The sequence below is a fragment of the Crocodylus porosus genome, unplaced genomic scaffold (genome assembly GCF_001723895.1).
Source record: "Crocodylus porosus isolate Cpor-Errol unplaced genomic scaffold, CroPor_comp1, whole genome shotgun sequence".
NCBI lineage: Eukaryota > Metazoa > Chordata > Crocodylia > Crocodylidae > Crocodylus > Crocodylus porosus.
The window spans coordinates 17,030,371-17,050,626 of NW_017728925.1; the positions used below are offsets into that span (position 1 = coordinate 17,030,371).

At 52.6% G+C, this 20,256-nt stretch overlaps 1 protein-coding gene and 1 long non-coding RNA gene across 10 annotated transcripts in view; both read left to right on the forward strand.

The window, feature by feature from the left end:
• DAB2IP (DAB2 interacting protein) overlaps positions 1 to 20,256 on the forward strand; it is a 247,409-nt gene that overhangs the window by 150,455 nt on the left and 76,698 nt on the right. Inside the window, exons 1-2 of one of the 9 annotated variants that reach the window (XM_019540981.1) lie at positions 13,070 to 13,597; positions 14,298 to 14,520. The exons of 7 other annotated variants lie outside the window; for them this stretch is intronic. The gene's annotated coding sequence lies outside the window, so the exon portion shown is untranslated. Of the gene's footprint in view, positions 1 to 13,069; positions 13,598 to 14,297; positions 14,521 to 20,256 lie in introns of those variants that run through there. One more of the 9 variants, XM_019540979.1, reaches the window with a different exon arrangement.
• Positions 14,527 to 18,153, forward strand: LOC109314045. Its single transcript, XR_002102207.1, has 2 exons — positions 14,527 to 15,765; positions 16,236 to 18,153. It is a non-coding gene; the product is annotated as an uncharacterized LOC109314045 (long non-coding RNA).

Genomic DNA, 20,256 nt, shown 5'->3' on the forward strand with positions numbered 1-20,256 from the left:
GATATTAGGAGAACCTTTCTCACGAGGAGGGCGGTGAAGCACTGGGACAGGTCACCCAGAGAGGTGGTGGGGTCTCCATCCTTGGCGGCTTTTAAATCCCAGGTAGACCAAGCCTTGGCTGGGATGATGTAGTTGGGGCTGGTCCTGCTTGGAGCGGGGGGTTGGACTGGATGTGACCCCATGAGCTCCCTCCCAGCCCTGTTGTCTGTGAGTCTATGATTGTGGGAACTCGAGCAGGATAGTCCATTTTCCTTTTCCACTTTTGTCCTTGGCTGTAATTTCTGAATTGATGGAGTGAATTAAAATCTTCTGAGCGGAGACAGCCTGCCTGGCCATTGGACTGCATTAGGAAATTAAACCGTGGTGCACAGCAGCCTGTCTTGCCACTAGAGCTGACGGTTCGTTGCTACTCTGGGTGGAGCTGATAGGAAAAGTTTGGGTTTCAACAGGGTTTTCCTGGAGAGGGGAACTAACTTAGGCCCTTCGTGAGAGCTCACCGGGGCTCCCTTTCTCACTCTGCTGACCAGATGTAAGTGGGGCTGTCCCCACTCCAGGACAGCGGCAGCCAAGGCAGGACAAGGAAGGGGACTTTCAAGCTGCTCTTGTTTTTTCTCTGGTTCCCAAGCCTTGGACATAAGCAGTTCGTGCACTGGGCTTCTCATCCACCCCATTAAATAGGAACGTGCCATCAGAGACTGTCCCCTTCCTGAGCACTGCACAGTCCTAGCGGACGAGACAGACCACATGCAGACACAGGAGATATTATTAACCCCTTGTGCAGAAGCACAGCGAGGTGAAGAGAAGTGACCATGGCCACACCAGCCGGCTGTGCCAGAGCCAGAATTGACCTGCAGCCCCAGAGCAGTGCTGTAACCACAAGACCACGCTTCCTCCCATCGGGAGGCTTTTCCTGGCGCATGCCAGTCCAGTTAGCACTCCGTACCTGGACTGGTGGCACCTCCTGTCATTTAAAGGGTGAATTACAAACAGCGGGAAATAGGCCCCTGCACCCCGCACTTGTATGGCGCCAGCTCTTAAAGTACGGTCAGGACATGATGAAAATGTGCCTGCCCATCCCCACACAAATGCATGGGCAAGAGTCTCGATGCTTTACTGATGGATTTCAGGGGCAAGTGCCCGCTTCTCACGGAGAGCTTGGAAACCTGAGCTGACACTGCCTTCCCCCAGGAGCAACCAAATCCCTTGTTATTGCTGTTGATCAGTCAATTATCTTGGGCAGTGATGGAGATTTCCACATTGGAAATGGGCAGAAGTCTATTACCTAATGGCCTAATGGAAGTCTTTAGCTCCTGGGAGGCGTGCAGAGCCTAGCGCGCCTACGTTGCCCGCCCGCAGAGCCGTGGGCAGGTCCCCCTGCTCCTTTCCCCGTGTGTTTGCTGTACCGCTCTAATTATAGACGATACAAAAGCAGGGTAGATTACGTTTAATTAGAGCTGAGCTGCTTTGTCACGTAAATTTGATTTGCAATGTGGCTCCTCCAGTCTGGACCAGAGCCAGTACCTGCGTGAGCGCCTCGGCAGCTGGGGAAAGGCTGGGAGCAGATGCTTCTCCTCCCAATCAGGGAAGCTAAAGAAAGGGTTTGAATTACAAAAGAAGGGACGGATCTGGGCTTCCCTCGCTCTCCCGCACCTCCCTTCACAAAGGGCAGCAGTCAGTTTACTTTAATAATCCGGCTATCAGCTGCAGAGGAAGTTGGGCAGTGCTGGAGTTGGAAAGCAGGAGGCGGCTCAGAAATCAGCTCATACAGGCAAGGCAGAGCACGGAGCGTGGGCATCGGGGCTCTGCAACGGGAGAAAATGGACCCGTGCTGGACTCGGAAGAGCTGAGCGTCCTGGGAGCCCAGCGTCCTTCCTCTGCCGCACACTGGTTTTTCCATCCCCAGAACAGTTAGGTAAGTGCCCTCTCGCTTCCCTCTTTCCAGCACCACCTTGGAGCTTGTTATGGAGGCAGGGAGTGGGAGAGCACCAGGTATTGATTTCCTGCACCCTCCGGACCTTGCTTTTGATTTGAAAAGCAAGTGATTTATTTACAGCGTTTTGACTTCATGGTTTGGGTTTTTGGGGGTTGTTTCTTCCTTGAAGAGCTGCCGGTGGTTACAGCCTCCTGCCACGGCTGCAGTCCGGAGGCTCGGTTTGCTCGGCGCTGGGATTTGACCGAGTTGAGCAGCCAGTTCCACGATGCAGATGTTTGTGCTGCTTCCTGTGAAATCGGCCTGTGGGGGCAGAGGCAGCTGCACTTCCAGCCAGCCTCTGTGTTCAGCCAAGGAAAGACGCCTTCTCCAGACATGTTCACCAGGAGGGAGGGAGGCAGGAAGGGCAAGGGGAATAACCGTGTTAGAACAGCTTGCTTGAGTGGTGTTCCCCGTGAGCCTGTAGGGAAAGAGGCACGAGATTGGATTTGTCAGCGTGTACGTACATGCACATGCACATGTACAGAGGGGGACATGGGCTGCGTGAGCAAAATGCTCTATACGCAATTCGGAGAGTTCAGATGAGGTGGACAATTCCCGAGACGGTGGAAGAGGCCGAGGACTTGTGTGCACGCTGGGGTTTTGCGGGTGGGTATGCTCGTGGCAGCTGTCCATAATTTCTGACTTTGAAGGAAGGCAGTTGAGGTAAAACTCCTCCTGCGCTTCCCTAGCATCGTGGGTGCCTCCGGAGACTCTGAGCCTGGCTGGGATCTTTCAAGCCAGGTCTATCCGTCGCCATTTGTGCAGTTTGTTTCCTTTCCTGCTTTCGTTCCCAGGAGGGCAGCGAAGTGAGAAGGCTTCCCTCGCCTGGCACCCCCTCTCGTATCACTAGTCGGTCCCCATCCCCCTTGCTGGGCTCCCAGCACTGCAGGAAGGTGAAGATTGAAAAAGCAAACGGCAAGACCCGGGGTCTGCATCATTAAAATAAAAGCAGTGAAAGTTTTGCTTTGCATCGGGGTTTGCACCGACTCTCACTGAATTTAAATCCAAGATAGGGGAGCTGAGAAAAGTGGCACCACGGCAAAGGCCACTTGCAGAATGAAGCGTGGCTGGGCTGTCTTCGTCTTTGCGGTGTTTGCTCTTTGCCAGAAGTACCCAAGACTCATGGAGGTGTGAGGATCGCGGGTGTTTCCCATGATCTGTACAGCTGAGAGATTAAAAGCAGCGAATCCCGACCCTGAGTCAAGCCCCTCGTGGGAGCCGGTGGGTTGCGGGGCCCGGCCTGAGATGTGGGCCTGAGCATCACCCCTCGTATCGGGATGCTGGTGCTGCCCCCGCGAGATGAGCCCGTGGGGGCCGAGGACGAGGCTCGGGGAGGGGGGCGCAGCGAGGGAAGCAGCAGGCGTCAGGCGGAGGGGAAGGTCACGGCTGTGCTTGAATTTGTTCACATTAAATCGCAGCCTGGCATTTCCAACCGTTCGTTTTTGCCAGGCAAGTGGTAATTAATAGTCACGTTAACGTTCAGAGGCAAATTGATTTGACTCCACTCGCTGTCTTTTGCTTCTCGGCTATCGGCGGTTCGGCGCTTCTCCGTGGGCCGGTGTGGACAGCTGGGGCTGGGCCCCGAGAGCGTGGCCAGCACCCACGGCAGGATGGGAGCACGGCGCCATTGTGCTGAGCGCCCCTCCAGCTCTCGCGGGCCCCAGGCACAAGCCAGCTTGTAGCAATTAGTATTTGCTGTCCCCGGGAATGACCTCAGCGCTCGTCTCCACACTCAGGCTTTAAACAACAACCCAGACAGACTCCTAAGAGGCCGCGTTGCCTCGGGTGGCCTCATTAGTTGACAGTATTAAAACGAGGAGACACTTGTGCAGCGGGTGCAAAAGCGGATTGGTAAACAAAGGGGAGTTCGGCGCTCTCCAGGAAAATGGTGAGCTCCCTGCGCGCTCCCGGGAGCCATGTGTGTGCGACTGTTCCTTCCCCAGCAGGCCCAAGCTGCTGCGTGTGTGCAAGCGCCTGGTGGTTTTTTCCCTTCTTTTTCATCCTAGCAGCTTCCTCGGATTGCGTGGCCCCAGGGTGCGTATCGCAGAGACCGGGAAGATCGTGTGCGGGGAGAGGAAGCGCTCGGTAATTTTGTGAGCTCTCGTTTGCTGTTAAAGTGACAGGAATAACACCTTTTCTTATTCAAAATGCTCCCTTTGGCTCTGCAGGGTATCGCACGGCACCGCCCTCATCCGCGGCGGGCTTAGAGTTCCACCGTTTCAGGCATCTGTAATTTTGATGATGGATTTAACCATCTAAGATGCAATCGCCCACTGTGGTGCAGCGCTTTTTCCAAAGAGCTGCTCCTGCCTCTGCCGGGAGGGGGGAAAGATGCCCGTGTTTCCTGAATCAGCCACCAATGTGGGGGTGCCTCAGCTCTCAATCCCCCACACCTGCTTGAAAAGCGCAGGCGCTGACCTCGCCGGGATGGTGGGTGCTCAGCACCTCCAGATACCAGGTCTGGGGGAGGATGAGTGAAAACATGGGCCCCAGGTTTGTGCCGCAAACAGTTTTTGGCTTGGCACCTTCAGGGGTAGCCTTTGAACCGCACGTACTCCCTGTTCCTTCCCTTTGCCCCTTCCCCTTGAAAGGCCATGGGTCCTCCCCAAGCCAGACCGAGAGGCCCCAGTTGAAAAGCAGCAGGACGCGTGCACCGCCCAGCGGGTCTGCGATGGGCGCTCTGCGCTGCAGCTCTCAACCGGGGCACGGGGCATGCTCCCCCTCCAGCACATGGAGACAACTCATGGGAGGCCCTTTGGACCTGACTGGCATGGAAATCCCTGTGCAGCAGGTGACCAGGCATCCAGACAGCATTGTGATGGGCGGTAGGAGTAGCACGGGCTTACGTTTCCGTAAGGCACTTACAGTCCCTATCACTGGGCTCCTTGGAAAGACAAGCTGGACGGGGCTCAGCAGGATCCAGGCTGTTTTCCAGACTTTTTGCACCGGAGAAGGAAATGAGCAAGGCCTTAGTCAGCAGAACCGCTCCAGAAGTGCAGAGCAGAGCCCTTTCCTGGACACGAGCAGCCTCGTGGCCAGCTGGAGCCCATTGTTTCAGCAGCGGTGAGTCAGGCTGCAGGTTGCGATCGGGAGCGCGGGGGACAGGGGTGTTCTCTGCGGGCAGGTGCGAGCCTGGCAAGCGCAGGTGGAGCTCTCCCGGATGGGAAGCGCGCGCCCACTCCGCTCCCAGCCAGCAAACAGGACGCCCAGCAGCTGGGCTGCAGCCAAGAGATTGATGGCAAAGATGTGGAAACCAGAATGATCAAACAGCGCCAGCAAAAGAATTTGAGCAGCCTGTCCCTTTTGCGTGTTAATGGGCCTGCCCTGAACTTTTCCCAAGTGTTTGTGCAGCATGGGGTGTGTCGGTGACCTCTGAGGGACATCCATCCCCTCCCATAAGCTGCCAGGATCCTTTGCTGCCTGCTTTAGGCAGGTGTGTAGCACTGCTGCGCCCTGTCGAGATGCTGCCGTGCTCTGCGGCGTTGCAGTACTTGATGCAGTGGTTCCTGTAGACCCCCCTTGCACAGCTCACGGGGGTTGAGGGAAGCTGAAGACATGAATGCCTGCCCGGCATTTTGAGATCTGTTGATGCAAAGGCGGCGAGAAGGGCGGACTGGAGTGCTGTTAAATCTTGGCACCGCGCAGCCTGTTTGGTAGACTCTCAGCACTGGGCTTGGGCAGGTGAAGAGAGTTTAATTCGCTATGTGTTAGTTTTTCAAGGTAAAATGGAAGTCAGTAGTGCCGGTTGCACGGGAGACCTAACTCTTGTCAGACGAGCAGCGAGTAGCGGGTTCACCAGCTGAAGTGAGTCTGGGCCTGTGGCCAGAGGCGCGGTCCCTAAGGGAGGAAGAAGAGGGGAACGAGGATGCCTGAAAATGGTGGGCAGAGAGCCATGTTCTTAGGGAGTCTCTGGCCATTCACTTTTGATGTTGCCAGGAAGAAGCTGGAACGCATCTTGCAAACTCCTCCCTTCTAAAGCACAGGCGGATGGACGTGTTGGCATCTCTGCCCCTAGATCGGTTGCAAAGTGGCGAGTTGGTGTCCGTGCCAGGATATTACATACAGCGCTTGAATGATGGCACAGACGTGGGGAGGAAACAGGGCCGTCTGTTATGGACAGTGCATTGAGCCCCAGCCACTTAGTTGTGGTGTGCATACATGCATCGCACAGGCTTTCCCCCCAGCTGGCGTTGCGCAGAAAGAGGCAGGAATGCGCTCTTGGATATTGCTGGGAACCAGGGATCTTCTGTGTTTCAATGCTCGCCACTGGCAAGGCTGAAGGAGCCCCTTCGGGCAGAGGGCTGGCTTCACTTAGCACGCAGTTAAAGGTGCAAAGCCAAGGGGAAGTCCGCTCTCATCAAGGCTGTAGAGGGAATTTGAAAAAGCTGAATGCAAGCTAAGGCGGATGTTGGTCAGGAGAGCCAGGCTAGCAACTCCAGCTCCTCCCAAGGTAGGATTTGAATGTCCATGAGCACGCATGGACCATGGTTATGTTTCAGCAGCAGCTTCTCCATTAACGTCCTGGGCTGTGAGTTCAGTACTGACTTACAAGGAGAAATGCTGGGTGGTGCATCACTGGCGCTACCTGCTGTAGTGTCGAGGTGTATCCACGGCTGTTGCTCGTCGGAGTAAGGAGGCAGCTCTTAACTAGGTCCAGAGCACAGCCCACAATTGCTTTGCTCCAAGTTAAGTGACTTGCCCTGGGTCATGTGATGAATCTGTGGCGAAGCCTTGCATTAGGCAGTACCCCCAGCGTTGTGGCAGTAGCTGGACCGCTCTTTGAGGAATCTCCAGGTCTTGGCGCTTTCCCCTCTCCGTGACTCTGGGAGCGGGCACTTCCCCTCTGCAGCCTTCACAGCCTTCAGAGGCAGGCTTGCTTGCTGCACACAGTGTTACCGAGCTGTCGGGTCGGTGTTGGTGCAGGCTCCATTTCATCCGGGAGCTCCCCGAGGACCTGGAGAATTAATTAACCACATTCCAAATAACACCTCAAGGCAGCTTTTTCGTAATGAGGCTGAAGAGGGGCCTTTTTGCTAAGTCCCAGCTTGCAGCTGTTTGTGCATGGTGAGCTGCTGCACAGAGTAAGTAGGAGTATCTGGAGTGTGTGCGTGTGCACTTGCATCCTAGAGACAGTGAGTTAGTGAGGCCACCCCGGTAAATTGGGGTTAACCCCAGGCAGATGGCGTCAAGGCCTGGGCTTCTACACGCTTCAGCGAGCATCCTCAGGTAGTGGCCCAGGATGCCAGCCGCACGTGCCAGCCCCTTGCCAGCCAGCGCCCTTGGCCAGAACGGCATCCATAAAAATGAGAATTGATGAGCTTTGTCGTTTGCGGAGAGCAAAGCGGCTTGCGACAAATTAATCACGGATTGCCAGTGCTGACTGGGCACTTTTTGGTTACCTCGCAGTGGGGAACCGTGTTGTTCAGCGGAAAAAAACAGGCCAGTCCGACAATGAGACCTTTGAATCCCAGTGTTCGTGTCTGCGTTGTTATCTGCTCACCAAAATGAGAGGGCTTGCTCGCCCCAGGGGAACGTGTCTGCTGCTCGGGGGCTTGCATGGTCAGCCAGGGGCTTCCAGCAGCATTGATGCCCCCCTGGCTTGTCAGCTCCTCCCCTGTCTTGAGTTGGGGTCATTGTAGAAACACAGTCCTTGCCGCAGGGACGTTGCAGTCTAAGCAGTGTCCCAGTGGGGTGAGCCCCAGGTGTTCAGACCTCATGCGTGTCCCGGCCAAAATCCCTTGATTGGAGTGAAGCGGAAGAAATGATAAGAAATAGTAAACCTTGTGCTCCTCCTGTTTGCACTGGGGATCTGCAGCCCAGAAGGGTCACGTTTCCAAGCCTTTCTCCACAAGCAGGGGGACTAGGAAATTAAAAAAGGACGTGGAGATCCTGATAGTCACGTGACTCCAGGAGCCGCGGCTTTAGGAGGAATGCCAAGCGTCAAGAAACTCTCAATAAAGCTCACAGCAAGGCAGCGTCTCCCGCCCCCCAGGCTCGTTCGGCAGCCCGTGGCTCTGTTAATCAATGGGGCATTTCCCTTGTTTGCTCCGGGTGGAGGAGTCAGCAGGGAAGGTTTCTTTTTTCGTAAGTCATCAAGTTTGGGTTTGGAGTCAGTGACGAGCGCGCGCAGGTTTGGCGTGTGAGACGCCTTACACGCATCAGTGGTTCACAACATACGTGAAATAAAACTAACACTGCCTGGTGGAGGAGAAGGAACCCACCAGACAGTCCCCACGCTCCAAGTTAATTGGTGCCAGCCCTGTGTGTCCAGGAAAGACGTGTCTTCTCTTTCTGGAGTAGTCTTCAGTGCAGTTTAATTGCAGGGGGCAGCAAGAAAAGAAACATCAAAGTCCCTGAGGTCAAGTGCTGCCTCTGTCATGAGAAGGATGAGATTTAGTCTGTGCTTCTGCGCGTGTGCAAGTGCATGCACACGTGTCTGTGCATTACACGGCTATTTGCTTGCATCTTGTGGGTCACACAATCACTTCGCTGTGATTCAAGCTTTTTTAGAGCATCCAGCTTGTTAAAGGGGCCCTACTTCAGCCGAGCTCTGGTTAAGCTGAGTAATATTTGAAGCTCTTGCACTCCACCCCTTTAAAGATGCTGGAGTTGCCAACACAGCTGGCATCCTCCTTCGCGGGCTCTTGTGCCTGTCCTAGAAATGAGGCTGGACCCTGCGCATGCGTGTGGGGGTGTATCTGTGGATTGTAGATGCGTGTTATGTTACTTATTGCATATACATTATAATGTGCACACACACACGGGTAGGTATAGATGCATGTATACGTAACACAAAGGCAGGTAATGGAAGGATAAAGCTACAGCGCTGTCTCTCTGTAGCAGCTTTCCATGAGGGATCCCAGAGAGTTTTCCAGACATTAGCCAGTTCAGGTTCACGGCTGCCCTGTAACATAAGCACAAGGATTTTGCATGATGCCTAATGAGTGCTGACAGGACCAAGGACGCCTGACTCCCACTCTGCTGCTTTAATGACTTAGCAACACCCCTGAGCAAGAGATGGTGCGTTGGCGCTCAGAGGCCCAGTACCCTGCTCCCCTCCTCTCACTACGAGAGGCTTATCCCCTCGTTCCCTATTTTGGGCAGATACAAGAATACTCTTTTAATTCCCCATCTCCCCTCCCCTTAACAGATGGTGCTGGCCATTGCTAAAGCATGTCTATATATAGATAAATGTCCTTTGTTTTCTGGAGGGCCCCGTGCTGGGAGGTTTTTTGTTGTTGTCGTGTTTTTAGTCATCCTAGATGGAGCCCCAGACCGTTGTTTCCTACTGACTCACGGCACCTTTTGACTGCCGCTTCCTGTCCTGCACATGAACACAATGTGGGCCTGGGAAGTGAACATGACGGCAGGGCCTGGTTTTGATGACTGCCTGCATGTTGCACCTTAAGGCGACGTCCAGATAGTCAAAAAGCCCGAGGCTGAATCAGTTCAGTCTTTGCAGGTTAGTCTGAACTGCAGAGATTAAATTGAGAAACAACTGGACATGCATTCACTTTTGATTCAGGAAATGCAGTCACATGCCTGCAGTGGCTCAGGCTGGAACCTGGGGGGTGCTAGAGCATGCCTCTGGCACGTAGCCAGCATAGGGTGTGTAGTCACTTCCTCTTCCTGTTGCCCCTGAGATCTCTGTGTTTTGTGGTCCACAGTCACAGTAGCAAGACTCTGCAGCGTTACTCATTACCTCCTCTTCCTGCATCCAGGTGCTTCTGGGATTTGTAGTCCACAGTTGCAGCCAGCAGTAAGTGTCAGTAAGTTCAGCGGGGCAGGGCAGCTCTGTACTGGGGAAGGGGGGTTAGCCCCCTCCCTGGCCCCAGACCCCAGCCAGGGTTTGCCTTGAGGGGTAGTCCCTGCCTCCCCCCCACCCCTTCTCTGCTAGAGCAGACAGCACAGCACAGCCCAGGGCTGCAAGGCATGCTGGGATGCTGAGGGACTCTGATTTAACTTAAACCAGGAAGGGGTCTGGGACAGAAGTTTCATAAACTGGTTTGACCCAAATCAGTCAATTCTGATACTACGTTCAATCAGGTTTATCATAAACCAGTTTCAGCCATTTTGAAACCGGTTTATGTGCAGTGAACTTCTGTTCTGTTACTGGTTTAAACCAGTTTCTGATTACTTTAACTGGCTGGCTTATCTGTAATGTCTGTCCCTAGCGACCTGAAGAAGAGGAGGAGGTTGCGGGACAGGAGCCACGTGCTCCACACACTCCCGGGGCAGCGAGCTGGGATTTCCAGCCAGGTGTTCAGAGCAGCTTGTTACCTTGTTGTGGCAAACTTTCACTTGGATGCGCTCAGCTGGCTCATCTTTGCATAGATGCGCTACCCGGAGACCTTCTGCACGTTGTATGAGGGCCCTCTGAAACGTATAGTGCTTATAAAGAGACTAGTTGCTCTTTCAAGAGGCACTTAATTTTTCAAGGCGCTGCCTCCCTGCTTTCTTGATGGTGCCACGGAACAAAACGTTGCCAGCGGTTCTGTTCTGTCTATGCAAAGCCGCAGAATCAAGTTGATTTATCTGGCCGCCACCTTCCTATTTTTTTTACAAGTATAAGAAAAAATGACATGCCCGGGTCTTAAGTAGGCAAATAAGGGAAGTCCTTGAGCTGCCCTGCGGCTGCAGACCTGGACACAGCAACACAGGGGGAGGCTGGATCGGAGGCCAGGGGTTGCTCTGTGATGATTCCTGTTTGCTAGTCTCAGAGGAGTGGCCCCTCTCCCCTTCATGCATGTACGCCACTGCACTCCTATGAATAATAATAGAATTACCCATGCGTGGGAAGGGGAGGAGAGACTCCTAAATCACAGTGCAACATCAACATGAATTTTCATCACCCAGCTCTGAGCAAAAATGTACTGTGGCTGGATGTAAACCAGAGGAGAAAGAGGGGTGAAGAGAGAAGTATCTCTGGGTGAGCAGCCTAGGTTGGTGGAATATGAACAGAAAGGGAATTAAAAGGCCTGCGGATTCGACAAGCCTAGTTGGAAGGGTCAGCAATGATATTTTCCCTTTTTTTTTCTTTTTTTTTTTACAAGTTTCTCTGGAAACATCAGGTTTTAGCTCCTTTTGGCATGGAAGAGGGACCTGGTCTGGGGTGCAGGGCAAGGGGAGCAATGAAAGCAATAGGAAAGGTATGTCTTACCAAATATCCTTGAGGGAAACGGACCTAAAAGCAGCATGCAGGCTTCCTAATTTTCTTTCCAGTCTGGGTGAGAGCAGTACCTAGCACATGCGTAACACTAACTGAATATCAATCTGCTCGTCCTCCAACAGCCCTGTGAGGTATCAACCACAAGCAGTATTTCCATTTCACAGATAGGAATACTGAGGCAAAAGTTAAGTGTCCCAAGACAGAGAAGAGTGTCTACTTTGCAAGATGTTTGGGGCCGGGGTGGAAGTCGTGGTGCCTAGAGCTAGGCGAGTCCTCAGTCCCAGGTTCCCAGGCTCGTGCTTGGGTCAGGTGGCCGCAACGGCTGTAATAACCACTGCACAGCCTTGCTCCTAAGATCGCTCGTGGAAGCCCAGGAGCGATGGACTTGACCCTGCAGTGGGCTGTGCTGATGAAGGAGGGGTCGACTTCACAAGTCGGCGGCAGTGGTACGGGGGGAGAGAACCGCGGCGACCTGTCAGGCGGGCTTTTCATTTCTCGTAACACCTTGGCTCTCTTCGGGCACTTTCTCGTGGTGAGTTGAGAGATGGATAGAAATGAGACCAAAATCACTTCCCTGCCCGTCTGTCTTATTGATCAGCTGACTGCAGGGGCCTGTGCGTGGACATCTGAGCTCTTTCAAGCCGAACAGCTGGGCCCCAGAGACCCTTTTAAACGCACGTCCATGACACACAGTAAGTACGGCCCTTAAATAGGTTATTCCTCGATCAAGCACCCAGGAGGCCTCTTAGCCTTCAGACACACTAAGCCTGGTATTAATTATAAGGGTGAGTGTGTTACGGCCAGATCTCCCAATATTTCCCCTGGAACCCTAGCCCTAAAACAGGTTTGTTATGGTGCCAGGGGCGCAGGGAGTCTGCTGTGCACCCCAGCCCCGGGCTTGTGGGAGCAGCCCTGGCGCGCGCCGTGCTTATGGGATTTGTGGCATGGGAACGTAATGCAAACGAATGACCACGGTCTTCGGTCTGAGCGCGAAACAGAGCGGGGACTGGTGATGCAAGGCGAGGGAAGGGAGACGTGTTGCTGGGTCACGTGTTAAACACCTGGTAGGATACAGAAGTGCCCTACGCTGGACCCGATGATCTGTAAGGTCCCTTCCAGCTGCGAACCCCTTTGGGCAGGCCCGTTGGAAGATGTTTAGCCCCCAGTCCTTGCCGGCGGGGCCGAGCCTTCATGCAGCCTCTGCAGGAGGAATCGCTGCTCTGGGTTTCGTAAGACTCGAATAATGTGATGCAAGTTTGGTTCCTCCCTGACGAAGGTGGCGTAGAAGACGTCACCGCCAACGCAGCAGCTGCCTCCTTGAGAAGGGATGGGCCTTGCCCTCCAGCACCTGGTTGGGCATTCTCTCTGCTCCGTCCTTTCAAAGTTCTCCGCTGCCCGGGGCACTTCGTGCAATCAAAAGCAGGGGCCCTTTCCCCCCGCCGGTGCCCCTGGGCCGCCTCGCTGTAAAGGTGACACCGATCCTTCTCAGGAGGCAAAGGGCCAGCTTTTCTGGTTTATTTACTGCTCCTGCAACGCGACTACGCAGTGGCAACTGGAGTTACTCGGCTGTGAAAAGCAGTTACGTGTTTTAAAGCCTGTGCCCATTAAGGCCAGTGTGCATGGAAGCTGAACGGGCTGGGGAAGACGGTTATTTCTAGTCCCACCACTGCGTTCAGGGGAAGGCTGGGAGAGAGATGAAGTGGCTGCTAAGAATATATAGCTGCCACGCCACGCCACCGCGACGATAAATGTCTTCAGGGCCATAAGGAAGAGGATGAGAGTAGACTCCAGACATACTTCACGGCCAGTCTGCAGCTCTCTCTTCTGGTGTGAATTTAAACAGGGCGTGAAGACAGCTGTAGAGATGGCAGATGTGAGGATGCTGGAGAAACTGAACTTTGTTATTAAGTTAACGGGACTCCCCGCGAACCCGCAGATCTCAGCCGTGCGCTGCCTGTTCGCTCTGTCTTTTTCCAAAGTAAAGCAAGAGCTGGTTTGTTGACTTGCTGTCGTCGGGTAGGAACCGAGCTGCCAGATACTAGTTATTTCCAACCACCAAACAGCTCCCTGAGGCCTCAGCAGTGCTCCTAAAATGCATTCACACGTACAGATAAGCATGACTAGCTGAAAAACAGATACCAGGACCTGCCCACGCCCCTCGCTGCAACGAAAGAGCCTTGGAGTGAGCTCCAGCACAGCGCGAGAGCAGAAATGCGAGCAGCCGAGTTACCTAATGGTTGAATCTGGCGGCCAGGCGCCAGGACTCCTGGGTCCCATTCTTACACCTCTCGTTTTCTTGCCGCCTGATCTTTGCCAAATGAATTCTTTATGCCTCCGTTTCACCAACCGTAGATCCGCCCATCTGCTGAGGGCAGCGCGAGGGCTACGGGGAGAGATTCAGCTTGGAGATCACATCTGTGCATGTTTTCAGGACGCCTGCGCTGTCGTATTTTCAGGTTGTTTTCTTCATGTGCTTTACAGCACTTTGTGCGCGCTCACCTGTGCTTCTGCTTTCCTGGTAATCAGTTTGCCCAGTTCGGGGGAGGAATGTGGGCATAAAACCCCGGGCCCAGACGAGAGCAAGGGACAGGTATCAGGACTCAAATGGCTTTGGTCTCGTGGTTTTTTTAATGGACTGGCCATGTCGTCTTAGCACCGCAGCGCTGCTCTGCATGCGTGATTTCTTTCCCTGGCCTTTCCCAGTGCCCTGGTGCAAGGGGCTGTACAAATTCAGAGCAAAGACAGCAGTTTGCAGAGTGCTTTGTGAAGAAAGACACTGGAGAAAGTTAGGATGACTTGGTTGTTCGGGTGCCTCAGATAAAGTATTGCCCTGTCATTTTTGCGCACGACGGATCTGATCCTGCATTTGTAACACCCCGAGCTCCATCTGACAGCACTGGAGTTGGAGATGTACCAGGTGGATGAGATTGGCAACAACTCTGTGCTGATTCCCCCTGTGTAATCCCTGGCTTTGCGAGGCATCAAGCTTTTTATTTTCAATTTTTTTTAACTGTAAAATGCAAGCTTCTCCATGGCTTCTGCTGTCCGTGGGCTTAAAAAGTCCTGTGCCTTGAAACTGGGAAGAGCTAGGAATTGGAGCACGGCCCCTTTAAAAGCCCATTACATCGCGTTAGAATATAGTCTTTGTTTAACTAGTGATGATTGTTCCCAGTGGACCGGACTGGAACGGTTTGCTGAGACCAGAGGGGTCTAAGGCTTGGGGCCAACAGTCAGCTTGCAGATCAGAGCTGTTCAGACCATACAAGGAGGAAAAAGAGAGGCGCAGCGTGATCTCTGCACTTCCTGCCATGGGTTTTGGAGTTTACATTAAATACTGCTTCCTGGTCCTGGAAAGTGCGGGAGGAAAGATTGCGCGATGGTAAGTTCTTCCATCTTTCTAACGTGCTTGTGTCTTAGGAGGGGCTGTTTTTTGTGGCTGTCGAGGGGAAACCGCTCTTGCCGCCTCCTGTGCATTTTCTTGCACCATCTTCTATGCCCTTCAAATCCCTGCTTTTCATTACATTGTCATTTTGCAAAAATCAGGGCCTCTTGTCTTTAATTTTGCATTTAATGAAAAATTCCCTTAATTAAATTTAGGTTAACAAATCCCAGGACAGATTATCTCACGACAAAAAGCAATCTGATTTTATTATTATTATTACAGGGAAGTAATGAAATGTGTGAATTTTTATCATCCCCCCCCTCCACCCCATGTATGTGTAATGCACGGGGTTAATGATTGAAGATGAAAGGAAATGTCAGATTTGCCACTTACGCTGAACTGATCCGATTAGTGTCCTATTCATGTTCTTTACTTCTGTTTTTAGGTCCTGGAACAGCATTATTCGGGGTTAGACTGTACAATACGTGTAATTATATGAAAGTCCTTCCCGGCTCCTGTGTATTAGCCCGGTGGGGTGAGAGTATTTGATTTTTACACCTCACAGTGGGAGTGGGAAGAACAACAAATAATAATAAAGTGGATGTGAGAGAGAAAGAAAACTGAAAGGGAAATAATACATTCCCAGGGGTATGTCTGCAGGGTAATAACTAGCTTGCCAGTCCTACTGAGCCCAGACCCAAAAGGAAGCAAACTAAGCCTTAAAAACATGTGTGACTTACTAATATTTCTTCATTCAGAAATGTTTTTGCCTCTTCAACTTGTACCACAAACGAGGGCAACTCAAATTACTGCTAGTCAGGTCCGACGCTATTGGATTTCTTAGTGAATTTGTCTGAGTAGCTGTTCTCACTCTTCTTTTCCTGGGCTGAGCTGTTTGCATTAAGTATTTCCAGACCCACAGATAAAACCTAGGTGAAGGCGAAGGAACCGATTTGGACAGATGTTGGCAGGCTGGCTTCTGGGAGCAAGGTTTCCCAAGCTCTGAACACAGTCAGCTTCCAGATCCCGGCCTTATCTGGCCCAGCTGTCAGAAACCAGGTCACGTGGCTATGCGAATCGGTGCGCGGGGAATATCCTGTCCTGGGAATCTGAAACTGCACATGCTCAGCAATCCTGGCCTGTCACCGTACTAAACCAGCTGCGTAAGTCACTTTCGTCCCATCCCTGTCGGCACCTCGCCCATCCAGGCAGCAGCCAGAAGCCTCAGGAAATGAGTAACGGGTAAAGTCACGGTGTTGTTTGCAGAGGTTTCACGTTTAAAGTTGAACGTCCTGGCAAAGGGCAGCTGAGCTGCCGCAGATCGGAGAGCAGGACAGCGTGCTCTATGCCCGCTCGGTAGCAGTTTGCAGGATAGCAAGGAGGGGAGCAGCGCGACAAGCAAAGACTAATAGAAGTAATTACTGCAAGGGGATTTTCCGAGCATTGGGAATCCGACTCGGGTCCATCTACACACGGAGCCTAGGGGACGTCGGGGACGTCACTGAAATGCCGATGTGTGTCCCCTCCTGCACCTGCAGTCCTCCATCTCCCAAACCTCCTCCTCTTGACTTGTACCAGCGTGAGACCAACCAGCCTCTTTGCTGGTCCACACCTGGCACAAGCCTCTTGCTTTTAATTTGAGGAGTGCGCCTGCTGCTGGCCACCTCCTCGTACAAGCACGGTACCCGCTGCTGCTCTGGTTCTGATTTCAGATGCTGAAATAAAGAAATGCCTCCCTGCTTGCCACAATACGCCTCCAGCAGCAGCTGGGATTAAACTGCCCTCGAAAGTCCAACCAGACAACCCGTGTGTGCTGCGCTCAGTCCCTGCAGCGGTACCGAAATGCGCGCCGCACTGAAGATCTAAGGAGCCCCCCTGCATGAAGAAGGCCTTGCTGCTTCACTGCTAAAAGGCACAAATGAGTGTTTGTTGCTCCCGAGGAAGTGGAAGATGAAGGCTGAGCTGGAGGGCAATGAGGTCAGGGCAGGGGAGCGGGATTTGGACTCCGTTCTGCTTATGGTGGGTAAAAATGTTCCGTTCTTTTGATCCTCCTTAGTCTCGTCTTTGTGATCCGAGCTGTGCTTTTTCCTGGAAGGTTTCCCATGTTCCCGATGGAGCCAAGCAGCTGCCTCATTTTCCTTGTCTCGGCCGCATCCTTGCAATTAGGGAGCGTGCTGCGATGACGTGTTGCGTGCAAAAGCAGGGCTGGCGATAGGTGTTTGCTGCTGCTAGAGACTGCTGGCCTCTCTTCATCGCTGGAGCGGGTACGGTGCCGGCAACAGCAGTGCGCTCTCTCCGTATGGCCCTCTCAATGCGATTCAGTCCCGACCTAAAAGAAACCTCATTAGAGGGCACAAGAGAGTTCAGGACCCGTGGCTGGTTCATCCCCCTTGGATGCGTGGAGTCAGATTTTTGAGACAATAATAGCACTTTTCCTTGGAAACTGGCACTAACAGCTAGTTTCACATGGGTTCCCACACAGCCCTGTAATGGTCCCACTGCTCGGTCGTGACTTCCCCAGTCTGCATTGTTGGATTTACTGGCAGTCATTAACTCCGCACAATGCATTTTTCCTATTAATACGAGTGTTACCAGCCTGAAAGCAAAGCCAAGCTGTACATGTGCCTCCTGCCTGTTAGCTAGCGAGTGTGTCCCAGTCGAGCTCGACTGCATTTGCAAAGACAAGATCCATCCTCCGGTAACGCCACCTTACTGGGCGCGTGCGCAGGTGCAACGTGTAGACATCGTGGTAGCAGAAGGGAGGGAGCTCACGGCGTGGACCTGGAGTGGTGTGGCCGTGGAGGCAGTGCTAGCAGCAGGCCGGTGGGGATGATGCATCAGGGCTGAAACTCATATATTCAGCACCATTACAGAAAGTCATTCAGGCTTGGGTGACCCAGCCCTCGCACACCTGCTGGAGACCACGCCTTCCCACCATCATCTTAGCGATCAGAAATAAAAAGGTGTTAAGTGATTTTTTTGCTGTGAAGCTGCAGTGTGCACGAGCAGGGACCGGACGACTCCAGGAACCCCCCCCCGTTCGCCTTGCTGCGCCGACGTGGTTTACCGGGAAGGGCTCGTAGAGCAGTGCCGATAGCTTCAGAGAGCCACGAAGTAGCTAATGATGTTGTTTCTTGAAGGACAGCAGAAAAAGTTGGCTGCACCCTGCTCCCAGAGAGGTGCCTGAGAGCTTAAGAAAAAAGGGCTTCTTTCTCGAAAGGTGAACACGCAGCTCGCTTTCCTACAGGCAGTGAAAGCCTGGCACTAGATAAGTAGCTGTGAGATGATTCATAAAAAAACTAATTTATAATTTGCCAGAATATAATCCTATTTGATCAGTGTTATTCAGTTCCTCTTTCTTTTAAAATTCAGTGCACTTAACTGTTCTATGAGGGTTTATGAATGTTTAAAAATTGCTTTGTGGTCCCTAAAGTAATTTGACAAGTCTGACAGCTATTGATTAAAAACCTGAAATTATTCAGACTGCAGGATGACTTGGGGGATTAGATAGAAAGTTTTTTCAAATGTGAAAGGAAATAAGATGTTGGAAAGTAAATATGTTCTTGAATATTTTTGAAAAATCCATTACAACTGTGAAATTAAATTGAAACGAGATACTTGGTGCCGGGATGAAGGGACTAAATGCCGGCTTTGCGTGTGGGTGTCAGGTCCAGCCCAGGTCGGGGCCGAGTCATGGTGCTGGGACTCGGGCAGTGGTGCAAAGATGGGTTTATGTCATCTCTGTGTGGGGTTTTGGTGGGGCTGGTTCAGGTCCAGGCCGCTTGTCCTGACTTTCTCTCCATACCGACCCACTGTGGCAGCCAGCGGCAGCCGCTACCAGGCTGTTGGATGTCTCCAGCTCGGCCCGTCCGTCCCCCGGCTCCGTGTGCGCGGAGCATGTCGGAGAACTGGCCGTGTTGTCCACGCCTGCCGGGGACTCCCCGTGTGCTGGCCGTCTCCCGGGGGGGTCCGCAGCAGCTGTCGGGCCACTTGTCCGTGGGGCTGGCAGGGGTGCCCTGGGTTGTTGAGTCCAGCCGCTTGAGAGCACAGCTGACCGTGGCCTGTAATCCCGTTCATGGATTTATCGGGCTTTGTCTTAACACCGCCTCAAAAGTGCGTATGGGCCTGGCTGGATAGAAACCTTCTCTTGTGCCAACCCACACTTATTCCTGGCCAGTGGAAACCCTTTTGTTCTTGTGCCTGCATCGCCTCTTAGCATAAGTACTGCTTCCCCCTTTCTGGAGCACCCCGTCCCTCCCCGCAAAGCATTTCCAGTAGCATTTCCCTTCCAGTCTTGCCTTGCCGCCAGCGTAAGGTAGCTGCAGTGCAGTGCTGACTTTGGCCCCAGTGTGCCCTGCTACTTGCTTTCGCTGACTCCAGACTGGGACCCAAACTTGTATCGTGAACCAGAGGGAAGCTCTTTCCCCAGCCCACCTGTACAGGGGGGTATTCAGCTGACTTCCAGCCAGAAATCAGTGCAGATTTGACCAGGTGCTTGCAAGGCCAAATACTGGGTATACCGTGAGCTGTTAACTGCTCCACCTTTCCACTGGCAGGCGCAAAGGTCCTTAGCAGCTTGTGTAGCAGGGAGCTCTCGATCGTCTGCAGGTGTGTGGAAGTGCCCTGAACCCAGAGGGGAAAACCAGATACTGTGCACAGGACTGACCTTCTGCAAACCCACCAGCTCTGACAGCTGCACCCTCTTCAATCTTAGGGCAAGTTTGCTCTGGTTCCTCCTTATATTTATTATTTATCAGGAAAAATTAACATTTGTACGTGGGAGCAACCAGAACACAGGGGCAGCCTGGATTAGGATGAGGGAGCCAGACCATCATGGACGGGTGTGTCTGCTTGGCAAGTGAAAGGAGTTTGCAAAGGTCTGGGCCCTGTTTCTATCGCTGGTTTCTTTCTCATCGCTCCTATTGATCCTTACAGGTGTTGGTCGTATTTTGGGATGTACATACACCCTGGTGCTTTCTGCTTCTGTCTGTATAGACAGTACGGTGAAGGTTGGTGCTAGTGATAAAAGCTGGTGGAGGTGATTCACATCCAGGAATGAAAAATTGCTTCACAAAAGCCATTTCCCATGGGCCCTGGTGGTTTTGTAATAAACACCCTGCACTTCTGTAGCACTCGTTAGCTTCAATTAGTTTAGCCTCTCAACACTGTGGAGAGTTACATAAATATTTTATGATGAGGAAAGCAAGACACCGAGAAGTGAAACAACTGGCTTTTGAGTCACCCTGTGAGTCAGTGGCAGAGTGAAGGAGAAGGACCCAGAAGAGCCCATCCCCGGGCCTTTAACCTCCTACTCCGGCGCGTCTGTGTATTTGTGGGGAATTGGAAACCCTGTCTGAGAATGTCTTTGATGGCTTCACAGGTAAGGAAGAATTTCACACCTTTCTCGGGGCTGCGTTGCTGGAGGTAAAGAGCGTTAAGGTTTATCTGAGTCAATTATAAGCTGCTGCCCTACCTCGGCATTGCACTGCTCTGCAGAAATTGCTGTTCGTGCAAGATGGAGATTTTACTTCTGCAGGTACGTGTCGTTCTGAGGAATTCATTTGCAGCTTTGGCTGTTGCAAGGATAGGGATAAAATCAAGCTGGATGGCATGGGGGGCCTGGTGTAGGTGCTGCCATCTTGATTCTGCACTCGCTGAAGACAATAGTGAAGTTGATTCACTCTGATGGGCATACGTATTTCTGATATCTCTGATGGAAATCCATATTTCTCT